This window comes from Solanum dulcamara, chromosome 8, assembly GCF_947179165.1.
Source record: "Solanum dulcamara chromosome 8, daSolDulc1.2, whole genome shotgun sequence".
Classification (NCBI taxonomy): Eukaryota; Viridiplantae; Streptophyta; class Magnoliopsida; order Solanales; family Solanaceae; genus Solanum; species Solanum dulcamara.
In genome coordinates this window covers 12,685,784-12,698,514 of record NC_077244.1, presented here as the reverse complement: position 1 = coordinate 12,698,514, position 12,731 = coordinate 12,685,784, and the positions used below count along the sequence as shown (strand labels likewise).

Here is a 12,731-nt window from a genome sequence, read left to right as displayed (position 1 = left end):
GATCGTTGGATTATATATTCTGATATAATATAGGTAAGAAGTATGTATTAGTACATGGGATGCACTAAGAATGTGAGAAGTATGCCTGAACAATAATAATCGGACATAGACAGTACAAACGTGTGATACATGACCAATATCTTGAAAACATAAGTAAAAAATAAGTTGAAAGCATTTGAAAATCATAGTCATGTGGTCAATGCATCAAAAAATATCCATAAGAGCTTATAGAATATAACACATACATATGTAGGATATTAACCTTAACCGACATGGAAGACCATATGAGCTATAACATAGAATTTGATATAACTCCCACACCGAAAAGAGAGAGGCTATTTGCCAAGGTATACTTCGTATCATAAACATAAACAAGAGCTATATGTGGATCCAATAGCTAAGACATAAATAAAAACCTACGGTGTCACATAGTTTTAGAACTATAGGTTGCTACTAGGGTTCCTCCATGGATTTCACTATAAATTTTGCTTGATGCTAAGTTAATCCCAATGGAATACATAAAATATAGTCATTTTGAAAGTTAAATCAACCAATTTAACATCATGAAAATATAACATAAGAATAGCTCCAATAACAATACTACATGAAGAACCCATCAACGAATTTAGAGCAAGAAAGACACAAAAGGCAAGGAAGACAAGAAAGGCATTTAAGGCATAGAAGATCAAGCACTAGTATTGATATCACAGTTATTGTGATTGTTGTGATTTAATTTTTAGCTATTACTTTTAAGATGTATTGACATAATATTTTTAAGATGATATCACTGTTATCTTTCAAATTTTATGATGTAGTTCAATGTTCAATGTTCAATGTTAATGAAATATAATGACATTATGAATACAAGTTTGAGAAAAAAAATCTTCAAATTATGTCTTATAGTTACTGAGAAATGCAATACAAATTCATCAACAAAAACAAATAAAATGTTCAGAATAGCAACTTAACAATAGTTGAAACTGAAAGTAAAACCAAACCACTTGGGATAAAGTCATTAAGCTAGAGAAATCTACTGTGTGCCTTGAGTTCATGGTGTGGAATGAATCTTGGTGACACTAGTGTCAATTGTGGCTTGAATGCTTGTAGAAGAGTTTGATCTTCTATAATGCTCTTTTTGTAGCTGCCTTTGAGTAACTGTAGCTCTTCTCTTCCACCTTAGTCCATTGGATTTGTAACCAAGATTAACATTGATAGAAATTGAACTTGTAAATGTAGGACTATGTAACACTCTATCAGTAGTTCTAGTTTGAGAAAACAACAAAATATTCTAGTTAAAGATATATTAATATCACTTAAATGTCTTTAAATGATATAATACTCACCCTCTCTGTTACACTGCCACTTGATCCAAATAGCACACCAAAACCAGTTGTTTTTGCCTTTTTTAGTCTTGGTCTCTTATATCCAATAGTTGCACCACCTTTCAAAGTTGTACTACTCTTCCTTTTTTGGGAACCCAAACCAGAAGTTGATTGTTCAGTACCTAATGGAGTTATTAGTTGAGTAGCATTCCCAAATTCTGCAGAATCAGCTGTAGGCTTCACACCACCTACTAAGGCAACTGCAGACCTCACACCAGCTAAGAAAGCAATGGTAGGTGTCACACTTGGACTTGCATTTATACTTGGTTGACTCCCAATTGCAACATCTGTAAAATCATATGTAGTGGATACTCTAGACCTTTTATAAGTTTCAGCAGTTGAACTTTCAGTAGTGGAATGATTTTTTACAAACAAAACTTAAATTCAAAAGCACAACTAAACAAAGTAAAATTCAGTAATAGAAAGACATTAAAGCACAACTTACAAGAGTTGGACATTCTTTTTTTATGTCCAAAAGTCTTGCGCATAGAGCATTTTATTTTTCTTCTCTTTCTTGTAGCCTTGGAAAACTTCTTCTTAATAGGCTCATCACTATCTTTTCTCCTATTTTTACTTGGTCTTCTTCATATGGAAGTAATTTCAGGTAGCTCAATGGTTTGTCTTGTGCTTTTTGGCCACATCTTGATGTTTGTCATAGGCTGAATAAACTTATTATATGCTTACAAGTATGTTTCCTTGTTAGACCAGTCATCAACAACTTTCTCAATAGCCCAATACTTATAATGAATTGCAATAAGTGCATGAGCACAAGGAATTCCCTTTAGTTTCCATGATCTACAACTACACACCTTCTTGTTTATATCAACAACAAGTTTATAGGGTGGATCATGAATCTCAAACCCAAGATCGCCATTAAACCTCACCTCACAATTTGTTGCATGTTTAGCATTTTCTCTAAGAACTTCCACAGTCATTGGTGATACATCACTAATCCATTTCTGTGAAAACTTTCTCATTTGATTCATAATTTCCATGACTTTGACTCTTATTTTCTCATAGTGATGATTGATTTAAACCTATCATCTAAAATCCAACTGTTGAAAGTCTCACACATGTTGTTGTCAACCATATCACATTTGCTATGTTCTTTAAAAAAATAATCTACACCATGCTTTTTTGTTATACTTTAAGGATTCTTCCATAATACATTGTCCTAACACACTCATTTCATCAAGTTTTAGTTGTAAAAATACCTCAAGTGATGCCCTGGCAACCTACCATAATTTTCTTCTCCTTTTTTCACCCCTTCACTCCTTCTTCCAGTTGGTCCATATATGTCTAGCACACCATCTAAGCTCAGCATTTGGCAATAATTCAGTAAGTGCTAAATGAAGACCCTATCAAACAAAGATAATTAGAGAGACAACAACATTAAATATCAATTACTACAGAAAATTGAAGCCTAAATGAATTGAACAAAAAATTGAGTAATACCTTCTGCATATCAGACATCACTGTTAGCCCTTCACCTTCAGTTTCTATAAGCTCCAAATCATGTTTGATGCACTTGAGAAACCAAGACCATGTGTCCTTAGTTTCTTTATCAACCATTGTCCATGCTACAGGGTACATCTGATTATTTCCATCTTTGGAAATGTAAGATAATAGTTTACCTTTACATACACTTTTGAGAAATGCACCATCTAAACCAATTATCTTTCTACACCCTTCTATCCATCCATTTTTAGGGAACCAAGACAATTATAGATGCTCATAAACACCTCTTTTTCTGAAATTGTATTCTTAGATCTCCTAATAGATATAGTAGTTCCAAGATTAGTGGTTTCCAATTGCTCAGCATATTCATACAGCCTAGCAAACTCCTCTTTGAAATCACCCATATGTTCATTCATAACTCTCAATTTTGCCTTTCTACAACTTGTTTTACTAACATACAAACCATACTCCTTTTGTATCAAAGCCTGAATCTGATATAGTTAGATGGTAGGCTCTCCTTGTATTTTATGCTAATCCAAATTTCTTGTCCTTTTAAAACACTTGCAGACAAGAAAATATGCTTTCACATTGAAGTTTTCAGTGTTACCATCAAGACTTCCAAGAATCTGCCAAGGACATCCCTTTTTCTTATGTTTTGTCTTATCCTTTCTTCTCATTAGGTTTAAACTTAATATTTACACTCTTCTAAATAGAGTAAGTTTGCAATTCCTCCCTATACTCAATATGATTCAAAAAGACCATATACAACTAAAATAAAATATTTTTGGTCGTTGGGTCAAAGTCGGTCTTGGTACTTGAATTCCTAGGTGATGGATCTACTACTTCATCATTATCAATAGGATCCCCTTCAGCATCACTAATGTCACTACCAGGATCTGAGCTATCAAAATAAGGGTTATCACCACCCAATTTACCTTCAAACCTTCCCCTCCTACTCTTATAAATGTCTTCAAAACCTGCACATATACCTATATGGCTAGATGGTATCTCATCTACATTTAACCTATCAGCCTTCTCTTTAACCTATTTTTGAATGTTAGATTTCCTATCTTGAAGCAACTCCTCATCCAGGTCACTCAAATCATTAATGCTTTCCTCAACATCATAAAGTGAATATGAATCTGAATGTGAATGTATGTTATCTACATTTACTCTAGGGGGTTGATCTTGGTTTAAATCCATAAAATCATTTACATCAAGTGGTTCAGATGAAAACACATTAGCTCTATCTTTTGGTGGGGAGGAGTACATATCAGTCATATCTTTTGGTGGGGTGGAGTACACATTAGCACCATCTTTTGGTGGGGAGGAGTACAAATCAGCAGTATATTTTGTTGGGGAAGAGGACACATCAGCACTAAATAATAAAGATGTCTCCTCAATAATTAAAGGTATACTAATTTGATGTACCAAAAATACATCAACAAAGTCTCCACCATTAATGTATTAAGAAATAAAAAAACATCACAATCAGTATTTAACATGTGATAACCACCCTTGTTGTTGACTCTACATCCAAAAGTTTCAACTTTTTCAACACCCAATTTTAGTGCTAATTTATGAAACAACATGATATGTATCTCATCTACATCTATGTTAATATTTTCAAGATCACTGATTTCATTTGCATACCTTAGCTCAGGATCAGATGCAAAACAGTCTCCATAGTGAAATTGAAGTGTCACTATTATTGAAGTCATTTACTTACCAAGCCTGTAAAGTGATAAAAGAGCAATATTTTTAGTAGCCATTTGCTTACCATGCCTGTAAAGTGATAAAAAAAATATTTTTAGTGAACCTCAAAAAGCCCTAACTTTTTAATATAAAAAGATGTCAAAATTCTTATACATATCAGGCTATCAGACTCAATACCCAAGACAAATGAAGGAAAAAAGTGATAAATTTCAGTCAAAATTGTGATTTTACGAATAAACCCTAGAATCTAATTAAATTCACAAAATATGTCATTGAAATCGGAAAAAGTCATAACACTACTACAAGAACATATTGCACTAACATTAGGCACGAAACAAAGAAAAATCCCTTAAAATGTGAATAAATCAGTGTAAATCGATCCTAAAAACAAACAGAAATACAAGCTAATACACATACTAACAAACAGAATCACAAGTAACCATGACAGTAAGTTAGAAATCTTACACATATAACTTGAAAATTGAAAAAAAAATGAACAAAAGAAGGGATAAATTCCGTTAGAGAAGTCGCCGAAGAAAGGGAAAAAAGAAGGCGAAAAGTAGAGGTGTCAATATGACCCTTCAATATATGCCCTTTTGTTTGTTTGTATACACATCATTTCCAATGTGTATTAAATTATTTATTTGTTTTAACGGCGTGTAAGAGTTTGTGATACATGCACAACACTAAGGTAAAAATGGTGTTTAAAATATTGTATTTCATGGGATTCAAGGGTTCAAATGACAAAGAGGTAAGTAGAAGGGTCCTGAATAAAAACTCATACAAGTACTAGGGTCCATCAGACTATTTTCCTTCAAAAAATAGTGACTACAACTGAATATAAGTGCTGGTAGACTTATATCCTCCGCATTTTCTATGGGTTTGACCCCAACCTAGTTAGGTTCTATATTTGGCAGTGATCGCTTTAGACTTCTTAATTGGGTATAAGTTTAGGTGTAGCAGGAGGTTTACTATGGGCCATAGAATATCATACGACCCGTAGTTACCCTTCGTAGACCACATCTTAAGGATCAGTTAGTAAACTTTAAAAATACCAAAAGCATGAGTGCTTTCTACGAGTCGTAGATTCCTCTATGGACCATAGATAGCACTCGTACAAATCAAATTCCAAACTAGTAGCCCAAGTTAAATGACCTAAGTTGCATGAGCACTTTCTATGGGTCATAGATTTTTATACGGCTCATAGGATGGTCTCGTACAACACAAGTCCCCAAACCAGTAACCAAAGTATGAGCTACGAACTGACCTACGATCCATAGAAACTTCTACGGATCATAGGTTCAATCCGAAACTCGACTTTCAATAACTCAAAATTTTTGGCCAACTTCCTACGATAGGTTTCTATGGACCGTATAATCTTCTACGGTCCATAAAAACCCTCTCATAGGACCAAAATCAAATATATTAATTTTCAATTTTTGTTACTTTTCTTTAATTCCTTTGATTTATTTCTAAGTTATGATTACTAACATTTTTCCTACATGTACTATGTCATAAATATCTAACCTAAAGAACGGAGGAATGTCAGCTACCCCATCAAAAAAGGCTAGCTTAAAAACTTGAAAATCTTGGCTACAAGATGAGCCGACTAATGATGAGGCTAGTGGGTCCCAAGAAGAGTATCAAGTAAGACTCGACCTACCTACCGACTTCGGATGATGTGGAACTAAAGTAAACAACTCACGACGGTTCTAGAGACTGTATATGTAGTTGCTTCACCTTTACACACATCTCCCAAGGTGGTAAAGAGTCGGCATCCTAATCCGTCTCTGGGTCCGAATCTAATGGAGGAAAGCCAAAACACCCATCACAATCCATTTGAATATCCGGGCAACTAAATTAATGATCTATTGAGGCCATGTTCGATATCTACTGGCTTGGACAAGAGATAAATGATAAACGTAATTCCAACCAAGCCATTACTGAGGAACCTCACATCTTAATGTCCGGTTTGATGCGGTCTATAAATTTGAGAGCTATTTCGGTGGCAAAGATATGAGTGGATGGAAACCCTTTCAGGCATATACAGTCTGATGATGGTCTAAGAATTCTACGCCTCCTTTGTGTTCACGATAAAGAAACAGACACTAGCCAAAGTAAAAGAGTTGGATCAACCTCCTCTCTTGACCAAACTAGTCCAAAAATTCCTAGTTAATCTTTCCAAGGAGAAAGACCGGCATGTCCTCTATTGCCTGAATTTTCAGCAGACCTCCCCGACTAACGAGTTCAATCATAGGATAAAGACAGTGCAGGATTGGAATGCGATGAAGGATCTGGCACAACGAGGGAAGTTAATGAGAGGATCATTGGTCATATTATCGAGCAAGATATCCAATCCTACCTCGATCAAAAAAGCTACACTGAACTTCACGGCAAAGTTTTGGTACGCCATCATCAAACACCGTATTTGCCCAACAATGGCCGACAATCACTTGACTCCAGATCAAGTAGCAATGGTAGCTTGTTTGATGGCCAGCTATGAGGTTGATTTGATGAACATTACCATTATCGAGATATATGATAGGGACATCCGAAAGACCACTACTATCTCGTTCCTATGTTTGATCTTTACACTATGTAGGGAGTCTACGGTGATGATGATAGCTAGGGTAGGTACTTTGATTGAGGTGACTCAGATGCAAGACATTGGGTTGATAAAAGATGATACAAATCTGGTTGCCTAGCATCAAGCCCCACGGCCTAAGGTTCAACTGCTCAAGATGTTTAAGAGGCATGCCACAAAGCCGAGTGCCGAAAAAGCTATACTCGAAGAAGAATATACTACTAGGAAGTCTAGTAGACCTGACACCATGACTGCCCCATCTACTAGCAGCTCTCACACTAACTCTCCATAACCATCATAATCAGTCGACCTAGTCACTATTTAGGTTGAGTATCCATAGATTTTAGTATAGAGGTAGAATCATACCAAGACCCAGTTAGTCTCATTAGCCCAGCAACTTAAGCAATGGTTTTAGAAAGTGATAGAGGAGTTTGAGGAGAGAGATGTTGCGAAGCTCAAGGCTGCATTAAATGAGCGAGATCGATCCTTACATGGCTAAATAAGTACCTTTGAGCAGAGGGTGACTGAACACTTTAGGACCGCAATGATCTCGGATTAGACTAACATACAAACTGAGATAGAGATGCTCTAGTCTGAGGTCACTATTTTGGCTACCACACCGGCACCATCACTTCTATCTTTGCCTATCCTCCCGACTTTCACTATTAATATCTTTATGGAGAAAGAGATACCATGGGCATTTGAAAAGATCCCATGTGAAGAGATTGGTACTGATATCGAGGCCAAGGCATGAGATGTGAGAAATAAGAGGCGACTTAAAGAGGCTTGACAAGCTTCTAGTCATGATGAGGTGGTGCGGTGAGAGAGAGAGTATGATTAGAGCTTTGAGCTCGAGGGATTCTACTGATGGTGTCCCACCTGTTGATTTGGACATGCATGCCGACACACCATATTCTATATCTATGGACCCGACAACCTCTTTATAGTACTTTAGCGTATAGGCTTCATATGTTTGTCTTGATACTCTTTATTTACTTTTGATATAGTGAATTGAGGTACAATACATGACTTTTTGAGAGAGGTGGGGTGATTATTATCATTGTGAGCATCTAAGCCAAGTCTGAGTAGCCTAGACACTCGATTGAGTCCTTGGGGTTTTCTTGCTTGTGTTCTTTCCTCGAGGACCTTTTATTTATGTTGAACTGGCTTGTTTAGGATGTAAAAATAAAAGAAGAATAGAAATAGGTAATGATGGATATAATATTTTAAATAGTAGGATATGCATGAATTAATTTGAAACATAAACCGGAGATTGATAATTGATAATGAAACTTTATGTCATGTGTGTGGTGAGGTTATTGTTCATTCTTACTATTTGTGTCAATCTAGAACTTATCCCGTTAGTCATATTGTGATAATTAAATTGTTGATTAGGAAAGGATCATAGGACATTATTCAAAATAGTTCACTTAGCCTTAGGAAAATGTGCACTCTAACTCAAGATAAAAGCCTAAGTTGAGGGTGGCTAGGATAGAGAAAAGCAATAAAATAATGGGTATGAAAAAAATGCATAATGAGAAAAATCAAGGGAATATATGGGGTGTGGTCACGATAAAAGAATAGAGTATCACACTTCAGGCTAGGCACAGATATGACACAGCGATTAGAATCTCGAAGGGCTCCAACAAAGCCTCTTAGCATACATAGTATAAGAATTCACAACATAAGATGAGAAATAAAAATTAAATGCGGAAATAGTCTCAATATAAAGAATCTCAAATATAAGAGAATTCGATAATGAAAGTCAAAATGAACTAACCATAACATAGATTCTAGACATGCCTCAACTAGACTTTAGACTGGGCATAGGACAAGCCCCTAGCTCACCAAAATATAATAAAAGAACATAAGCTTGAAAATAAGGAAATATAACATGACGGGTTCGCCCTCCAAACACAAGGACCCACCAAAATAACTAGCCACGAGTGGGAGAATATGTATCAGGCCCTTCATTTTTAGACAATGTAGGCAAAAATATACATTAGTACATAGAATGTACTAAGTATATGACAAATATGCATGAACATAAATAAACGGACATAATCAAGATGAACATGTGATGCATGACTAAATATCTTGAAGAACATGAAATAAAGCATGAAAGTTTTAATAAGGTCAATACATCATAAAAACATCATTTGAGAACTTATAAAACAATACATAGTTGCTTTGTGGAATATTAACCTTAACCGATATTTAAGACCATGTGAGCTATAACATAGAATCCGATGTAACTCCCACGTCAAAAAGAGATAGGTTACTTACCAAGGTAGACTCTGTATCATCATCATAACATTTGTTATATGTGGATCCACTAGGTAGGCCAATCAAGGCAACCTATGGGGGAAATGTAGTTTGGGACTAGGGGTTGCTACTAAAGACTCTCTTATCAAGTCTCTACCACAAAGTCCTCTCTGTGCTAAGTTAATCTCAACGGAATAAGTAAATCATTAAAATTAGGAAAGGAAAACGTGTATCAATCCACATTCATAAAATATATCATAAGAATAGCTTCTTATATCATCATTTTATAACATTGTTCATATAGACACTTACCTTTCTAAGCATCTAAATCATGATTTCATCCATATCATGAGAAAAAACCTTTTACAATTCATTAATTCATACTTGAAAACATACTTGAAACATAATTCATAGCTTCTCATAAATCCTTCATAAGTTCATGATCATAAATCCATAGTTTATACTTGAAAATCATAGAATAATGCATGGGTCCATGTGAAATCAATTTAAAACCATGTATCATAGTAAATTTATGCATAACAAGATGAAATAACATTAATTGAAATCAATTGAGAAGGACCCACGAAGAATTGACATGAAACCCTCTTGAATTAGGTAAAATTAAATTGAAGGAATTGAGTTCTTTCGGGAGTCAATGGATGAAAGTAATCCATTGGTGAATTCTCACATACCTTAGGTATTAAAGACCTAATGTAATGGAGTTTGAAGAACCTTGAACTTGAAACTTGAACTAGAAGAAACCTTGAAGAGAGTTCTTTTAGAGAGAAGATTTTGGTTGGGATTGTATTTGAGAGAATGAGGGATTAAGGAAGGGTTTTGGATAGCTAGTGGTATAGGAATTAACCCCAAAAATGTCCAAGTCTAATTATAATATAGTGGGGAAAAGTCCAGATTGCCCCTTTAAGTCTCATTGTCGAACGAGTTCCACGGGCACCTTCTAAGGTATGTGGAACACCATACAGGCCATAAAAAGGACTTGTGAAGAACACTTCTCCAACTGTTCTTGAAGCCTTCCCTACACGATTGGGTTTACGGCTCTTCCACCACGGTCTGTTTAAGTTTCCGTCAAGTTGGTCCCTTCCCAAATCCTTAGAAGTCCTTTATACGGGAAGGTCTAGCGGTTCATAGACTTCATCATTGGCGGTAGAGCCATTCGTGATTCTTAGCCCAAAATTTTCCTTTTTCACAGTCCTTCACATAACCACCTTCTACGGACCGTATAACCTTATACGGTCCGTACAAAGCTCTGTCAAGTTTTGCACCAGAAACTTTTTCTGAGATTCTTCTTTTGTTTGACTTTTCAACTTTTGGGGTCTTACATAGAATAAATGAGCAAAAACAATGAAATTTCCAAACATAAGAAATTATTTAGAAAAGAAGAGCGAAAAGCCACACCCGAGTATAAATGAAAAAAGAGAATAGGGGTGAAACAAGTTACGGGTTGTCAAATGTGGAATTAAGCTAATGTAGCGTCTAGGAGGGGAAAAATTCACTATAATCCAAATATACCACACCCTTCCCCGAGCCTATGTTACAAGCTAAAAACAGTTCTATTGTGAATCTAATTCAACTATTTAAGAGTCTAAGTATTGAAAATAAGTGAAACCCTATGGTATTGTGCATGAATTTTGAATTTCTTTTGTGAGAGTGAGCATATACCGAGTTCCTGTTCTTGAAAAATATTTTTGATATCTATGTGAACACGGGACTTGTTTTTAGTGAGGGCACAAGTAACATTGTAGAAAAGTCATGATCTTAGTGATTGTTGTCTATGTATGGAAATGTGTCTATTGGTATAGTGATTTCATAAATTGATCCACGTGAGTTAGCTTGATTTAGAGATAGTGATTGCACTGATGTTTGAATAAAAAGTGGAGGATGTTGTGAGTTGAAAAACCATGTAATGGCCGTAATTTCTTGATCTTTTTTTGCATAGTGTCGTTTTCTAATAGTAGTGTCACTTGAGGACAAACAATCGCTTTAAGTTGAGGGTGTTGATGTATCATGGATTTATAGTACTTATAATGCTTTAAACTTAAGAATGTTTTGTGTCTTTTAAGCATTTGTTAGTAGATTTGATTGTGTTTGTCTTTGTTTTATTGGAAAAGAGATTGTGGCGGTGAAGAGTGAAAAACACAGTAAACTGCAGCTGCAATTTGTCTTCTACAAAGCCAACCTACGAGCCGTAAAAAATTCTACGAGTCATAGATGGTAGTCATAGAAGCAGTGGTGAAATCTGAAGGCAAGTCTGGAGTTACTAGTCTAGAGTTATGACGAGGTCTACAATCCATAGAATGTTCTACGAGCCGTAGGTTTAACCGTAGAAGATGTATAGAGTATGAAGACCCCGGGCTTGGGCTATGAGCCATAATATTTATTACGAGAAGTAGAAAGCTATCTGTATAAGAAAGATGGGAGATTGAACTTGTGACCACGAGAGGGTCTACGACTCATTCAGTGTTCTACGATCCGTGGGAACAAGTCATAGAATCCTAACCGGCCTATTTTTCTTATTTTTTTAGTTTTGTTTTATTTTGAATTAGTTGTCTATAAATATACTTTTATGTTTTTATTATGTTACGCACATTTTGGAGTTTGGGAAATTAAGCATAAACTACTTTTGGCTTGAATTTTTGAACTTTTATCATCAACGTTTATTTTTCGATTCAATTGAAGCTTTTAGATTTCCATACTCTTTAGTGTAAGTGCATGATTTATTTTAACTAAATTAATATGAATTGTGGTCATCCAATTATGAGTAGCTAATTCTGCAATTAGGATTGTGGAAATCATGAAGAATTAACGACATAGAACTAATAAAACGTAATTTTTGAATAGTATGTATGCATGTATTATTTTTCCCTTCACTTTGATTACTTTTTAATGAGTGCACGCATTAGAACTCGCCTTGTCTTTACTTGCTGGATCAAGGAGGTAACGGATGGAAAAAGAAATTATACAATGGAGATTTGAGGCTATCAACCCTCATCTAATAGTCTAGCGGAAATTATACAAAGAAATTATACGATGTGGCAAATGTCCTCTAACAGTTTTGTTATCTTTTTCAAACTTTTTTTGTCACATCATCTATAATCATAACAGTGCTAGAATCAGTAGTAGTGTTTGAGGCATCAGTAGGAGGTTTGTTAAACAAAACATAATCAACTTTAAATTTTTCAAAGAAAATTTAAAGTTGTTTTTGTGTCTAATGTTTGAAATTATTGACTTCCAAAGGCTCAACCTTTGACATGTTCGAAAGAGTTTTGTTCAAGGAATTGGCCATTTGTTCAATATTGTATGTAAAA

At 35.2% G+C, this 12,731-nt stretch overlaps 1 long non-coding RNA gene across 1 annotated transcript; it reads right to left on the bottom strand.

Moving 5' to 3' along the window:
- Positions 1–1,017: 1,017 nt before the first annotated feature.
- LOC129901385 (uncharacterized) lies at positions 1,018–8,065 on the bottom strand. Its single transcript, XR_008769829.1, has 3 exons — positions 7,648–8,065; positions 4,494–4,574; positions 1,018–1,175 (listed from the first exon to the last, which is right to left on the bottom strand). It is a non-coding gene; the product is annotated as an uncharacterized LOC129901385 (long non-coding RNA).
- Between the last annotated feature and the right edge of the window lie 4,666 nt (positions 8,066–12,731).